This window comes from Mobula hypostoma (assembly GCF_963921235.1).
Source record: "Mobula hypostoma chromosome 8 unlocalized genomic scaffold, sMobHyp1.1 SUPER_8_unloc_3, whole genome shotgun sequence".
In the NCBI taxonomy this organism is placed as follows: Eukaryota; Metazoa; Chordata; class Chondrichthyes; order Myliobatiformes; family Myliobatidae; genus Mobula; species Mobula hypostoma.
The window spans coordinates 152,623-167,712 of NW_026948126.1; positions in this window are offsets into that span (position 1 = coordinate 152,623).

The window sequence follows — 15,090 nt, forward strand, 5'->3', positions numbered from 1 at the left end:
CCTCGATCGTAATATGACCAGGATTGCACCATCCATTGTTAACCAGAACAGTAAGCCCCAACTCCTTAACGCTTACCACTCTCAGTGCACTTCCGGTCAGCCCGAACGGTCTGGAAGCCATCCACGGAAAAGTTTTAATCAGATATGTCCTCATGCAGCTCCAGTAAAACATAGAATACTGAACTCCCAAAATGTTCTCTGATGCCTGGCTAGCGCCATCAACTCGTCCATTTTATTACCCATTGAACTCCTCTTCTCCATAAGTCTCTTGTCTCGACCCCATCCTCTTTCCTCACCTTTGTGATCCCCTCTGCATCCTGTTTTCCTCAAGATTTCAGCGGGGTGTCCGCCGCTCTGCTCGCTAAACCAGCCAGCATAAGCACAATAAGAACAGACTTGGGTTAGGACATTGGCTAGGCAAGCGAGACCAGGACTAGGAACAGGGAACTAGGAGCCTGGGCTTGGACTCCGAGCCAGAGACTGGACAAGGACCCAGAACCTGGGTCTTGACTCAGAGGCTGGGGCACGGCAAGGCTTCGATACCTCGAGGCAGGGGCACGACGAGACTTCGGTTCCTCGAGGCAGGGGCACGACAAGGCCCTAGAACCTGGGTCTTGACTCAGGCTCAGACTCCAGAACTAGGCAAAGACATGACATAGTCTTGCAAGACAGGACCAGGCGAGGCTACAGGACAGAACAAGAGACTCCTGGGTAAGACAAGGGAACTCCAGCTCAGGACAAGACACATGGACAGGACAAGAACACAAAGCCAAACCTTGGTCCAGGGAGAGACCAGGACACAGAGCCTTGGGAACAGGGCTTGGGGCCAGGGCTCTACACAGAGTCAGGACCCCTCTTAGGGAGCAGGCCATAGGGCCAGGACTCATACACAGAACACTGAGACAGTTCTCCACTCAAGGTAGCAGCAAACAGCCAGACCTACCTGGTGAAGGCATGGACACAGAGACAGTTCAAAACAACAATAGACAGTTCCTTATCTTGCTCCAGCTGTTGAACTTGACAGCAGTGCAGGTGAAGGTTGCAGGCTAGGCAAGGCTCCAGGTAAGGCTTCAGACACTGGTTGCAAGGCAAGAGTTCAGGAGGAAGGGGCCAAGAAGGGATTCATACAGGAGGTTTGGACAGGAACAATCCAGCAATTGAAGCTGAACCAAGGAGCTATTTATGCAGCCAGCCCAAAATGTGAATCAGCTGCCTCAATTAGAGCATCCAACAGAAAAAAGGGAAAAACAGAAAAGCTGGAATAGGGAACGATGGACCGGACCTTGAACCAGAATCCGGACTTCACGGACTGGACCATGACAGAGTGCCAAGGAAGGTGTTCCTGGATTTCATGAGTTACCCAGTAAGGGTGTTACCCAGTAATGGCCAAAGCCATTGAGGTGCTATAATTGTTAAAGGTTTGGACACATAGCTAAAAACAGTAAAAGGCAGAGGAGATGTGCTAGATGTGGGGGTGATCATGAATATGGAAAGTGCGGAACAGGAGTGCAACCAAAATGCTGCAATTGTGGAGGAATTCATAATGTGGCATATAGTAGGTGTGAGGTTATGAGACGGGAGAATAAAATTCAAGAAATAAGAGTGAAAAGAAGGATCACTTATGCAGAAGCTGTAAGAATGTCAAGAGAACAGAATAATGCTCCTAATGAACAGGGAGCAATAGGGATATGAGACATGCAACAAAGAACAAATGACAGGATTTATGTAGACAAAATGGCTCTAGTAACATTCATTGCAGGAGTGATTAATAGTAGGGCTGAGGTAAAGTCAAAAAGTGACAAAATTCAGCTGGTGGTCAAAGCAGCAGTAAACCATTTAGGGTTAGTAGGACTGACATGGGAAGAAGTGAGGAAGAACCTCACTAATCAGTCAAGCCAGGAAGTGTCATGGGTGGTTAATACTAATACAGTAATGGTGATTCTTTTGCAATGGAATTCAAGGAGCTTACTGGCCAATAGCCAGGAATTTAAGCACTTTATAAGTGTGTATTCAGGAAACTTGGTTGAAACCAACTTTAGACTTTGTGGTAAATGGGTATACAATGATAAGGAAAGATAGAAATCTAGGGGGAGGAGGGGTTTGTGCTATGTTAATCAAGCAAGGTATACCATATAGGGTACTGGAAAAAGGGGATGATCAGGAATACATAGTGGTGGAAGTGTGGGAGAGAGGGGAGGGAGTGGTTATAATTAACTACTACAATCCATGTAAAAGGTTGGATTTGGACAGCCTATTAAGGATAAAAGGACAAAACAGACATAAAGTAGTGTGGTGTGCAGAATTCAATGCTCACAGAACAATATGGGGGGATCCGATTACAGATTCAAATAGAAAGGTAATTGAAGATTTGATGGAAGAAAAGGGTTTGGTGTGTATGAATGATGGTAGGGGAACAGGACAAACATAACAACAAGATCTGAGTCAGTATTAGATATTACGTTAGTGTCTAATACCTTGGCTGGCATTAGTAACTGGGGAGTTAGGACTGCTTCAACAGGAGGCAGAAAAAGCAGATTGGGGTAAGTTCTAGAAGCTGAGTGAAGAAGGCTGGGAATATCAATAACTGTGGTGCTTCGCTTCCTGATGAACATTACGTATTCTACGCAAGATTCGAACAGAAGAGGAGCATCCCGCTCCCTCTGGATGAACCGGACCTGGTGGCATCGAGATTCATCATCACCGAGGAGGACGTTAGAAGGGCCTTCCTGAAGATAAATCCAAGGAAGGTGATGGGCCCAGATGGCGTCCCAGGACGGGTTCTCCGGGCCTGTGCAAGCGATCTAGCTGGACTGTTTGCTGACATCTTCAGCTGCTCCTTGCTTCAGTCAAAGATCCCCTCGTGTTTTAAGAAGGCAACGATAATCCCAGTGCCGAAGAAGAGCAAGGTGGCATGCCTGAGTGACTATCGACCTGTGGCTCTGACATCAGTTGCTATGAAGTGCTTCGAGAGACTGGTTATGGCACACATCAACCACAGCCTACCGGTCAACCTCGACGCTTTGCAATTCACCTACCGGAGCAACAGGTCAACGGCAGATGCCATCTCTCTGGCCCTGCATTCCTCCTTAGACACCTGGAGAATAAAGACGCATATGTAAGGCTCCTTTTCATTGACTACTGCTCTGCCTTTAATACCATCATTCCAAATAAACTGATTCCTAAGCTCCAGAACCTAGGCGTTAGCACTCAGATCTGCAGCTGGATCTTCAACTTCCTCACAGACAGGACCCAGGCTGTAAAAATAGGGGACAAGCTCTCCTCTACAATCACTCTGAGCACCGGTGCCTCACAAGGCTGTGTACTCAGCCCCCTGCTGTACTCACTGTACACCCATGATTGTGTAGCCAAGTTTCCATCGAACTCAACATATAAGTTTGCTGATGACACAACAATTGTAGGCCGTATCTCGGGTAATGATGAGTTTGAGTACAGAGAGGAAATTAAGAACCTGGTGGCATGGTGCGAAGACAATAACCTATCCCTCAATGTCATTAAGATGAAGGAATTGGTTGTTGACTTCAGAAGGAGTAGCAGATGGCACAACCCAATTTACATCAGTGGTGCGCAAGTGGAACAGGTCAAAAGCTTTAAGTTCCCCCGGGTCAATATCACAAATGACCTGACTTGGTCCAACCAAGAAGAGTCCATTGCCAAGAAGGCCCACCAGCGCCTTTACTTCCTGAGAAAACTAAAGAAATTTGGCCTGTCCCTTAAAACCCTCACTATTTTTTATAGATGCACCGTAGAAAGCATTCTTCTAGGCTGCATCACAACCTGGTATGGAAGTTGTCCTGTCCAAGACCGAAAGAAGCCGCAGAAGATCGTGAACACAGCCCAGCACATCACACAAACCAGTCTTCCGTCCTTGGACTCACTTCATACCGCACGCTGTCTGAGCAGTGCTGCAAGGATAATCAAGGACAAGACCCACCCAGCCAACACACGCTTTGTCCCTCTTCCCTCCGGGAGAAGGCTCAGGAGCTTGAAGACTTGTACGGCCAGATTTGGGAAGATAAGACTGCTGAACGGATCCTGACCCGGATCTGGGCCGTACCCTCCAAATATCTGGACCTGCCTTTCAGTTTTTTTGCACTACCTTACTTTCCCTTTTCTATTTTCTATTCAGGATTTATAATTTAAATTTTTAATATTTACTATCGGTTTGTAATCCAGGGAGTGTGAAGCACAGAATCAAATATCACTGTGATGATTGTATGTTCTTGTATCAATTGTTTGGCGACAATAAACAAAGTAAAGTAAAGTTGAGTGAAGAAGCATTGACAAGGATTGACATTTCTGGAAATATAGATGAATTAAACAGTCAGGTGACTTCAGCAATTATTATGGCAGCAGAAGGATCTATACCCAGGAGTAAAAATAGGATGAATAGAAAACTGGTACCATGGTGGACAGAGGAATGTTGTCAGGCTGTAAAAATCAGAAATAGAGCATTCAGGCTAGTTAAAATAACCCATAATATGCAGCATTTGATTCAATATAATAAGGTACAGGCGGTGGTGAGAATAACTATACATCAAGCTAAAAGGGCAAGTTAGAAACCATAGAAAAAACTACAGCACAGAAACAGGCCTTTTGGCCCTTCTTGGCTGTGCCGAACCATTTTCTGTCTAGTTCCACTGACCTGCACACGGACCATATCCCTCCATACACCTCCCATCCATGTAGCTGTCCAATTTATTCTTAAATGTTAAAAAAGAACCCGCATTTACCACCTCATCTGGAAGCTCATTCCATATTCCCACCACTCTCTGTGTGAAGAAGCCCCCGCTAATGTTCCCTTTAAACTTTCCCCCCCCACCCTTAACCCATGTCCTCTGGTTTTTTTCTCCCCTTGCCTCAGTGGAAAAAGCCTGCTTGCATTCACTCCATCTATACCCATCATAATTTTATATACCTCTATCAAATCTCCCCTCATTCTTCTACGCTCCAGGGAATAAAGTCCTAACCTATTCAACCTTTCTCTGTAACTGAGTTTCTCAAGTCCCGGCAACATCCTTGTAAACCTTCTCTGCACTCTTTCAACCTTATTAATATCCTTCCTGTAATTTGGTGACCAAAACTGAACACAATACTCCAGATTCGGCCTCACCAATGCCTTATACAACCTCATCATAACATTCCAGCTCTTATACTCAATATTTTGATTCATAAAGGCCAATGTACCAAAAGCTCTCTTTATGACCCTATCTACCTGTGACGCCACTTTTAGGGAATTTTGTATCTGTATTCCCAGATCCCTCTGTTCTACTGCACTCCTCAGTGCCTTACCATTAACCCTGTATGTTCTGCCTTGGTTTGTCCTTCCAACGTGCAATACCTCACACTTGTCTGTATTAAACTCCATTTGCCATTTTTCAGCCCATTTTTCCAGCTGGTCCAAGTCCCTCTGCAGGCTCTGAAAACCTTCCTCACTGTCTACTACACCTCCAATCTTTGTATCATCAGCAAATTTGCTGATCCAATTTACCACATTATCATCCAGATCATTGATATAGATGACAAATAACAATGGAGCCAGCACTGATCCCTGTGGCACACCACTAGTCACAGGCCTCCACTCTGAGAAGCAATTCTCTACTACCACTCTTTGGCTTCTACCATTGAGCCAATGTCTAATCCAATTTACCACCTCTCCATGTATACCTAGCGACTGAATTTTCCTAACTAACCTCCCATGCGGGACCTTGTCAAAGGCCTTACTGAAGTCCATGTAGACAATATCCACTGCCTTCCCTTCATCCACTTTCCTGGTAACCTCGTCGAAAAACTCCAAGAGATTGGTCAAACATGACCTACCACGCACAAAGCCATGATGACTCTCCCTAATAAGTCCCTGTCTATCCAAATGCTTGTAGATTTTGTCTCTTAGTATTCCCTCCAACAACTTACCTACTACCGACGTTAAACTTACCGGCCTATAATTTCCCGGATTACTTTTCAATCCTTTTTTAAACAACAGAACAACATGAGCCACTCTCTAATCCTCCAGCACCTCACCTGTAGACAGCGACATTTTAAATATTTCTGCCAGGGCCCCCGCAATTTCAACACTAGTCTCCTTCAAGGTCCGAGGGAACACCCTGTCAGGTCCCGGGGATTTATCCACTTTAATTTTCCTCAAGACAGCAAACACCTCCTCCTTTTCAATCCGTACAGTTTCCATGATCTCACTACTTGTTTCCCTTAACTCCATAGACTTCATGCCAATTTCCTTAGTAAATACGGACTCAAAAAACCTATTTAAGATCTCCCTCATTTCCTTTGGTTCCGCACATAGCCGACCACTCTGATCTTCAAGAGGACCAATTTTATCCCTTACAATCCTTTTGCTCTTAATATACCTGTAAAAGCTCTTTGGATTATCCTTCACTTTGACTGCCAAGGCAACCTCATGTCTTCTTTTAGCCCTCCTGATTTCTTTCTTAAGTATTTTCTTGCACTTCTTATACTCCTCAAGCATCTTATTTACTCCCTGTTTCCTATACATGTCATACAACTCCCTCTTCTTCTTTATCAGAGTTGCAATATCCCTTGAGAACCAAGGTTCCTTATTCCTATTCACTTTGCCTTTAATCCTGACAGGAACATACCAACTCTGCACTCTCAAAATTTCTCCTGTGAAGGCTTCCCACCTATCGATCACACCTTTGCCAGAGAAATTGGAGGAGTTTTTGCAACAAAATAGGAAGAACAACACCTGTGGGAGAGGTATGGGGAATGATTAAGAGGATGGAGGGAGATAGAAGGGAATGGGAATATCCAGTAATGATATCTGAGGAGGAAACAGCAGTCTCCAGTAGGGATAAGGCTGAGGTCATGGCCAAGTCATTTGTACAGATACGCAGTTCAGAAAATTTGTCTGAAGAAGGGATAAGGAGAAGGGAAAGAACAATGAGTCAACACCCAGGTGTGTTAAACAGGAGAGAAGAAAGTGATGATATAATTGATGATCTATTTACGTGGCAGAAATGGTGGGAGCAATAAAGAGATGGAGACCAACCTCCCCAGGGAAAGATCTGATATGCTCGATGATGCTAAAAAATCTAGGAGAAGGAGCGCTCTTGAAGTTGCTGCATTTTGATAACAGAGTGTGGGAGGAGGGAAGATTACCAAGTGCATAGAAAGAAGCAGTAGAAATTCCAATAAAAAAACCTGGCAAGGATCCATCAAAACCCACTAGCTACAGACCAATAGCATTAACATCAAATATATGTAAGATAATGGAAAGGATGATAACAGAAAGGTTATCGTATGAGCTTGAGAAGAGAGGAATACTGGCAAGTTATCAGAGTGGTTTTAGGAAGGGAAGGAATTCCATGGACTCAGTGATAATGTTAGAGACTGAAATAAGAAAGGCCCAGCAAATAAAGAACCAGTAGTTGCAGTTTTTTTTGACATTGAGAAAGCCTATGATATGATGTGAAAGGAAGGATTATTAACTAAACTGCACAAGATGGGGGTTGGTGGGAGAGTTTTTAATTGGATTAAAGGTTTTTTGTTTGGTAGAAAAATTCAAGTTCGGATTGGATCAGAATTATCAAAACAGTACATAGTGGGAAATGGCACACCTCAAGGTAGTGTGATTAGCCCGTTACTTTTCATCATTATGATCAATGATATCTTCACATAGGTACCAGTGGGTATAGGTAGGTCACTGTTTGCGGATGATGGGGCCTTGTGGATAAGAGGCAGGAACATGGGGCATATAATCAGGAAACTACAAGGAGCAATTGATGAAGTGGTGTAGTGGGGTTATGACTGGGGATGTAGATTTTCAATAGAAAAAACTCAAACTGTATTTTTCATCAGGAAAAGAATTGAGGTAGGGAAGAAGTTAAGGATGTATGGGATTGAATTAGAAAGGGTTGGATCAGTTAAATTTCCGGGAGTTATATTAGATGAACGATTAACATGGGCAGACCATATCAGAAAAGTTGAGGAGAAATGTAAGAAAGTAATAAATGTGATGAGATGCTTGACTGGTAGGGAATTGAGAGCAAGTTGTTCAGCGTTGAAGAGAATGTGTGTGGCTTTAGTGAGATCTGTGTTGGACTGTGGAAATATAGCATATGGATCAGCAGCTAGGTCTCTTATAAGGAAACTGGATGTGATTCAGTCTTAGGCTTTGAGAGTGTGCAGTGGGGCTTTTAAAACATCACTAGTGTCAGCCCTACAGGTAGAAATGGGAGTAATGCCTTTGGAACTAAGAAGGATGCAATTGATGGCAAACTACTGGGCTAATTTGCAGGGGCACAATGATTCTCACCCTACTAAAGGAGTGTTGCAGGAATGCAGGGAAAATGGGAGGTTTCAGAGGGATAACTTCAGTCGGGTAGGGAATGATATTGCTAAAGAATGTGGAGTGTTTGATCTAAGAATAAGCCCGTCAGTAGTTTATCCGTTTGTAGCTCCATGGAAGCTTGTATGGCCTGACATAGACTGGCATTTGTTAGAGGTAAAAAGGAAAGGAAAATATAAAACTGATTTGGTAAGTGCATTTAACTGTCATGTGATGGAAAAGTATAGTAATTATATTCAGATTTATACGGATGGTGCGAAAGAACCTGAAACAGGAGTGAGGGTGGCTATACCAGCAAAAGAAATTGGAATCAGCAGAAGAACATCTAATAAGTTAGGGGTGTATACAGTGGAGATGCTGGCAGTGTTGGTTGCGTTGCAATGGGTGCAGAAAGCTAGACAAGTCAAAGCATTAATGTGCTCAGATTCACCCTCAGTTTTAGCAAGTTTAAGGTCTTTTCACTCAAACAGTCAGCAAGATGTACTTTATGAAGTCCTTCAGTCAGTCACAAGAATTGCAAATCAGGAAGTCAGGTAAAATTTCTATGGGTTCCAGCACATGTAGGGGTGAAGGGGAATGAGAGGGTGGATTAGTTGGCAAAGAGGGCGTTAAAGAAAGAAAATATAGAAATGCACATTAGTACCAGTAAAGCAGAGGTTAAGTGTGTAATCCGGGAAAAAAATCAACCAAATGTGGCAAGAAAGATGGGACAGGGAGGGGAAAGGGAGGCATTTATATCAAATACAAAAGAGTGTTGCAGGTACTAGGGTTGGTAGTGGAAACAGAACAGAGGAGACTGTGTGGACTAGGTTAAGGCTGGGGCACTGTGCATTAAACAAAGCATTGAAAATGATAGGGAAACACCAGACAGGATTGTGTGAGGAATGTCAGGAAGAGGAGTCAGTAGAACATGTAGTTCTGAGTTGCAGGAAGTATGGGATACAGAGAGAGATGATGAGAATTAATCTAAGGGAATTGCGGGGTGCAGGAATTCACATTAAAAGGGTTGCTGGGCATGGGTGAGAGAGCACAGGTTAGCGTATTTTTAGCTTTCTTAAGGGGTACAGGGTTTTTTTTTTATCAGATTTGACAGATAAACAGGAATAGCCAAAGATGGGAGGGTAAAGAGTAGGTTAGGGTATGTCTGTGTGTGTTATTGGGTGAAGGGATTTAGAACGTAAACACTCCGGAGCAGAAGGTGGCAGTAATGCATCATTAAGCTGGGTGCCAACCGCTGTAAAACAAGACAGAGAGAGAGAGCCTCATTTTCTGGACTGTTCCCTTCCTTCTGAAGCCTTGCTTGCAACCTTTGCCTGAAGCCTTGGCCTGAAGACTTGTCTGCAACCTTGCCTGTATCGCTGTCAAGTTCTACTGCCAGAGCAAGACCAGAGCCTTGTTGTGTCTAGATAGGGAACTGTCTATCGTTGTTTAGAACTGTCTCTGTGTCCACACCTTCGCTAGGTAGGCTCACCCGTTTGTCGCTGTCTTGTGTTGGGGACCGTCACTCTGGGTTCTGTATCTGAGTCCCAGCTCTACGTCCTGTTCCCAAGGAGGGGTCCTGGCTCTGTGTTCCATGTTCCTGTTCTGCCAAAACCAAATCTCTGTGTTCCTGTTCTGCCAAGATCAAGTCTCTGTGTTCTCCTGAACCCAAGCCTTGTCTAGTCCTGTAGCCAAACCTCGAAGAACCCAAGCCATGTTCAGTCCTGTAGCCACGTCATGTCCTCACCTAGTTCTGGGATCTGAGCCCGAGTCAAGACCCAGGTTCTGGGTCCTTGTCCAGTCTCTGGCTTGGAATCCAAGCCCAGGCTCCTAGTTCCCAGTTCCTTGTCCTAGTCCTGCTTTCCTAGCCAAAGTCCTAGTCCAAGTCTGTGTTCCTGTCCCAGCTCCTGGTCTGTGTCATGTCCTGTCCTGTCCCTAGCTCTTGTCCTGTCCCATTCCTAGTACTTCAGAGTCTGTGTCTTACACTTGGGTCCACTCACAGCGCCCCCGTTATGACAGTCTCCTTTGGAATATCAATGCGGGTTTAATCCTCCTCTCTTTCCTGAGCAAGAGGTGAAGACTGCTAACAGTTTGTCAAGCTCTGTAAGCAGTGATGGCTTAAATCCAACAGGACTTTGGACTTACTTTGGTGAGGCAGCAATTCAATGGAGGAGGCATCTGGGCCTTTCTTTTACAGTGGGTCAGTGTGTTCGGCTCTCTACAAGACCTCCCCCTTAAAATAGAAACCCGGAAGCTTCATTGGGCCCTTTAGGATTAGAAGTGTCATGGAGACAAAACAGGTAAATTATTGGCTAACCAATTAAAAACCTCTATAGCTAAACGGCAAATTAAAGAAATTTGTAAAGCTAATGGTGATAGGACCACTGACCATTTAGAAATAAATGATACCCTTATAAAATTTTATTCTAAATTTTATAGTTCTGACCCTCCTAAAGATAATACTGTAATGAATAATTTTTTAGACCAATTAAACATTCCTACACTGTTTGTTGATAACCGAAAGCAGTTGGATCAACCTATTTCTTTTGAGGAAATTGCCGAGGCTGTACGTTCATTGCACTCGGGGAAGCCTCCGGGTTCTGATGAATTTTCTGGATAGTTTTATAAGATCTTTTCCTCACTGCTTATACCTCATTTATGTTCAGTCTTTTCAGATTCATTTAAGTTGGGTAGTTTGCCACAATCTTTTTTATGAAGCTTTTATTTAGCTTATCCTTAAATAGAATAAGAACCCAACTGAATGCTCTTCATATAAACCAATCTCTTTTCTTAATGTTGATACTAAAATCTTATCCAAAGTTCTGGCTCGTAGGATTGAAAATATTTTACCATCTATCATTTCTGATGATCAGACTGGATTTATTAAAAATCGATATTCCCACTTTAATATTCATCGTTTAATAAATATTATCTATTATCCTTCTAAGGAGATACCGAAATGCGTAATATCCTTAGACACTGAGATGACTTTTGATCGGGTTGAATGGAATTATTTATTTAAAACCTTAGAAAAATTTAATTTTGGCCCCGATTTCATTCAATGGATTAAATTACTTTATTTATCTCCCTCTGCTCGTGTTCTTACTAATTTTCAGAATTCCAAGCTATTTAAACTTCAACATGGAACCAGACAAGGCTGTCCTTTGAGTCCTTTACTCTTTGATCAGGCCTTAGAACTCTTAGCCATTGCTTTTCCAGAATCTACTGATATCACCGGTATTTTAAGGAGATGTATTACCCACAAAGTTTCGCTCTATGCTGCTGACCTATTGCTTTTTATTTCTAATATCGAGACTTTGTTACCTCCTGCGCTTTCTTTACTCTCCTGTTTCAGCTAGTTTTCAGGATATAAACTGAATTTACATAAGAATGAAATTTTCCTTTGAATAATTTGATATCAATTAATACTAACCTTTTAAAATTGTAAGAAATCAATTTACCTGTTTGGGTGTAACAATTACTAAGAATTATAAACACCTACTTGAAGAAAATTTTCTTACCCTACTGAATTATGTAAAAAGGGCATTGTCAAATGGGTCATCCCTCTTGTTATCATTGATTGGCTGAATTAATTCTATTAAAATGAATATCTTACCTAAATTTATATACCATTTTCAGGCCTTATCCATTTTCATTCCTAAATCCTTCTTTTGATTCTCTTGATTCTATTCTATCTTCTTATATATGGAAAAACAAACTTTCTTGATTAAATGAAGTTCATCTTCAAAAAGCTAAAAAGAATGGAGGTTTAGCTTTACCAAATTTTAGGTTTTATTACTGGGCAGTCAATATATGAAATCTTACATCTTGGTCGTATTATATTAACTGTGAGGACTGTCCAGTATGGGTTTCTTTAGAAGCTAATTCTGTTAATAAATTTTCTATCATTTCTCTTCTTGGATCCTCACTTCCTTTATCTTTAAGTAAACTAACTAACAATTTAGTAGTTAAATATACTTTGAGGATCTGGATACAATCTAGAAAATACTTTGGTTTACTGAGATTTTCTCTTTCAAATCCCATTTTTTCCAATTATTTTTTTAAACCTCCTATGACCAATCTAGTTTTTAAAGAATGGGATAGATTGGGTATTAAATGCTTCCAGGATTTGTTTGTTCGAGGAAGTCTTTTCATTTGAGCAATTGTCAGCTAAATGTAGCTTACCAAAAACCCACTTTTTTCAATATCTACAAATTACTGACTTTCTGCGATCTCAATTATATGCATTTCCTAAAAGTCCCGATAAGAATTTATGAGGTGTAATTTCTAATTTGAAACCTTTTCATAATGGTTCAATACCCAATATTTATGGCATGTTGCTGGGAATGAGAAATGCTCCTTTAGGCAAAATTAAGAATCTCTGGGAACAAGAATAACAGACGTCAGTTTCTGAGGAAACTTGGAATGAAATTTTAAAATTGGTCAACACTTCATCATTATGTGCCCACCACTCTCTCCTACAATTTAAAGTGGTCCACAGGGCCCACATGACTAAGGATAAGGTATCTCGTTTTTATTCGGATATATCTCCCTATTGTGATAGATTTTTCACAAATTCATATGTTTTGGACATATCCGAGTCTTGAAAAATACTGGAAGGAAGTATTCCAAACTTTCTCTGTACTTTTCAAAGTAAATTTTAAGCCTAACGCTTTGGCTGCCTTATTCAGTATTGTTGGAGGAAAAGATATTATTTTGGAGACTACTGATTTCCACATTTTGGCTTTTATTTCTCTTATAGCTAGAAGGGCGCTCTTGCTTAAATGGAAGGATGTTGTTTTGCCTACTCATGCTCAATGGTTACGTGATGTTATGTTATGCTTAAATTTAGAGAAGATTCATTGTTTAATTTCTGAATCTAGCTAAGACTTTCAAACATTGTGGAGACCATTTTTGAACTATTTTCAAAACCTTTGATTTGCTGTTAAAGTACAGAAGTTGGCTAATAACATACTTCACTTTATGATAAGGTTTTTTTCCCCTTTCTTTACCAAACAGCTTCAATCTTGATAGTGAGCTTAAGTTCTTTTTTTTGTATAATACATTATCATATTTCAATATTAATTCAATTTACATGAATATATGGTAATGAGATCACAAGTGTGATTCAAATATAAAGTATTTGGTATTATTTTATCTTTTTTTGACTTATAATATATATCTTCTTGTACTCTGTATTCTTCTATGTAGAAATTAATAAAAATTATTGAAGAAGAAAAGTATCAATCCTGCAATTTATCGATTACAGCATCCCAGGTCTCTTTGAACCCATCCCTCCGTTCCTGTTTCTAAACTTAAACCCCTGAACTGTAGTCCTTTAGCTCCTACTCCGAAGCCCCCCTCCCCAGAATCATAAGCGGAACACCTGTTTACATTGTCCGCAGATTGCTTGAATCCCTATAAGTATGGGGCAGTTCCAGTATTTCATCGATTGGGAGGGGTATGGCCCGAAGGAGAGGAGTTGGGTTCCGGTCCGGGGTATTTTTGATCCTAACCTGATTACTGATTTTCATCGGCTTAACCCCGAGAGCCCTAAGCCGCCAGGAGTCAGTTTTAGAAAGGGGTGGGGGTGGGGCTGTCACAACTATGGGTTATTTTTAAAAGTTAGTATGATGATCCTTGTGTGGTGAAACTCAAACCGAGCTCATCTGTGTGTCATGAATGATTTCAGTTCTTCAGGAATCTGTAGAGTTTGCCTGACTTTTTGTTAGTTTTGCTGGTAATTTCAGCAATAAATCTTTTGTTTAGTTTGGATTATTGAAGTCTCTGGGATTCCTGCACTTGAGTTCGCGGGTGACCCTTACAGCATGTACAAAAGGGAGGGAAAAGGAGCTCATTTCGATTGTGTCACTTGGGATGTTGTGAACTAGGGATGGGTGATGATACCTAAGTAGTTGCGTGGCCAAGAGGTTAAGACGTTGGACTAGTGATCTGAAGGTCGTGAGTTCGAGCCTCAGCCGAGGCAGTGTGTTGTGTCCTTGAGCAAGGCACTTAACCACACATTGCTCCTGCATGTTTACAGAGGCGGCGGTTGGTGCAGTATGGACAAGACGAGAGGCAGCAGGGGAGCAAATACAACCATGAACAAGAGCAACAGATGCAACATTCAGTGATGATAATTTGAGACAGGAAATTTAAAATAAGAAGTATTTCTCAGGAGTTGCAATGAGCAAATGAAGCGAACCAAAGTGCAGGGCACAGGCACCAAGATTGAGTTAGGATGCTTACGTAGACGTGAACATTGAACAGCAAACAGGAGGGATCTGGACACGGAGCCTTGACACAGACAGATGGAGCAAAATTTAGGACACACGGTCCTAAGCGGCCGGGAAACGATAATTACCGCACAGGCAAAACCAACGATCTGGCGACTAGTGGTTGTAATGCCGGGGTTCTTATGCTGCAGGTCTTGATGGAAACCAGGTGTGCCATCATCAAAGAGAATTAGAAGCAACTGGGAAAGTAACGGTCGGAACCGTGGCACAATCAAAAGAAATTAGGAGAAAGATAGGGAATTAATGATCGGGACCATAATAGTACCCTGCCCCTCAATGAGAGCCACCAGGCTTGTCTGGTTTTGTCTTGATGGAAATCACGGATGAGGGAAGGGTCCAAGATGAAGGAGCGTGGAATCCAGGTGTGCTCCTCAGGGCCGTATCCCTCCCAATCGACCAGGTACTGGAGACCCCTGCCTCAGCGGTGCACATTCAGAATTCGCCGGACAGTGTACACCGGGTGGTCGTCAATGA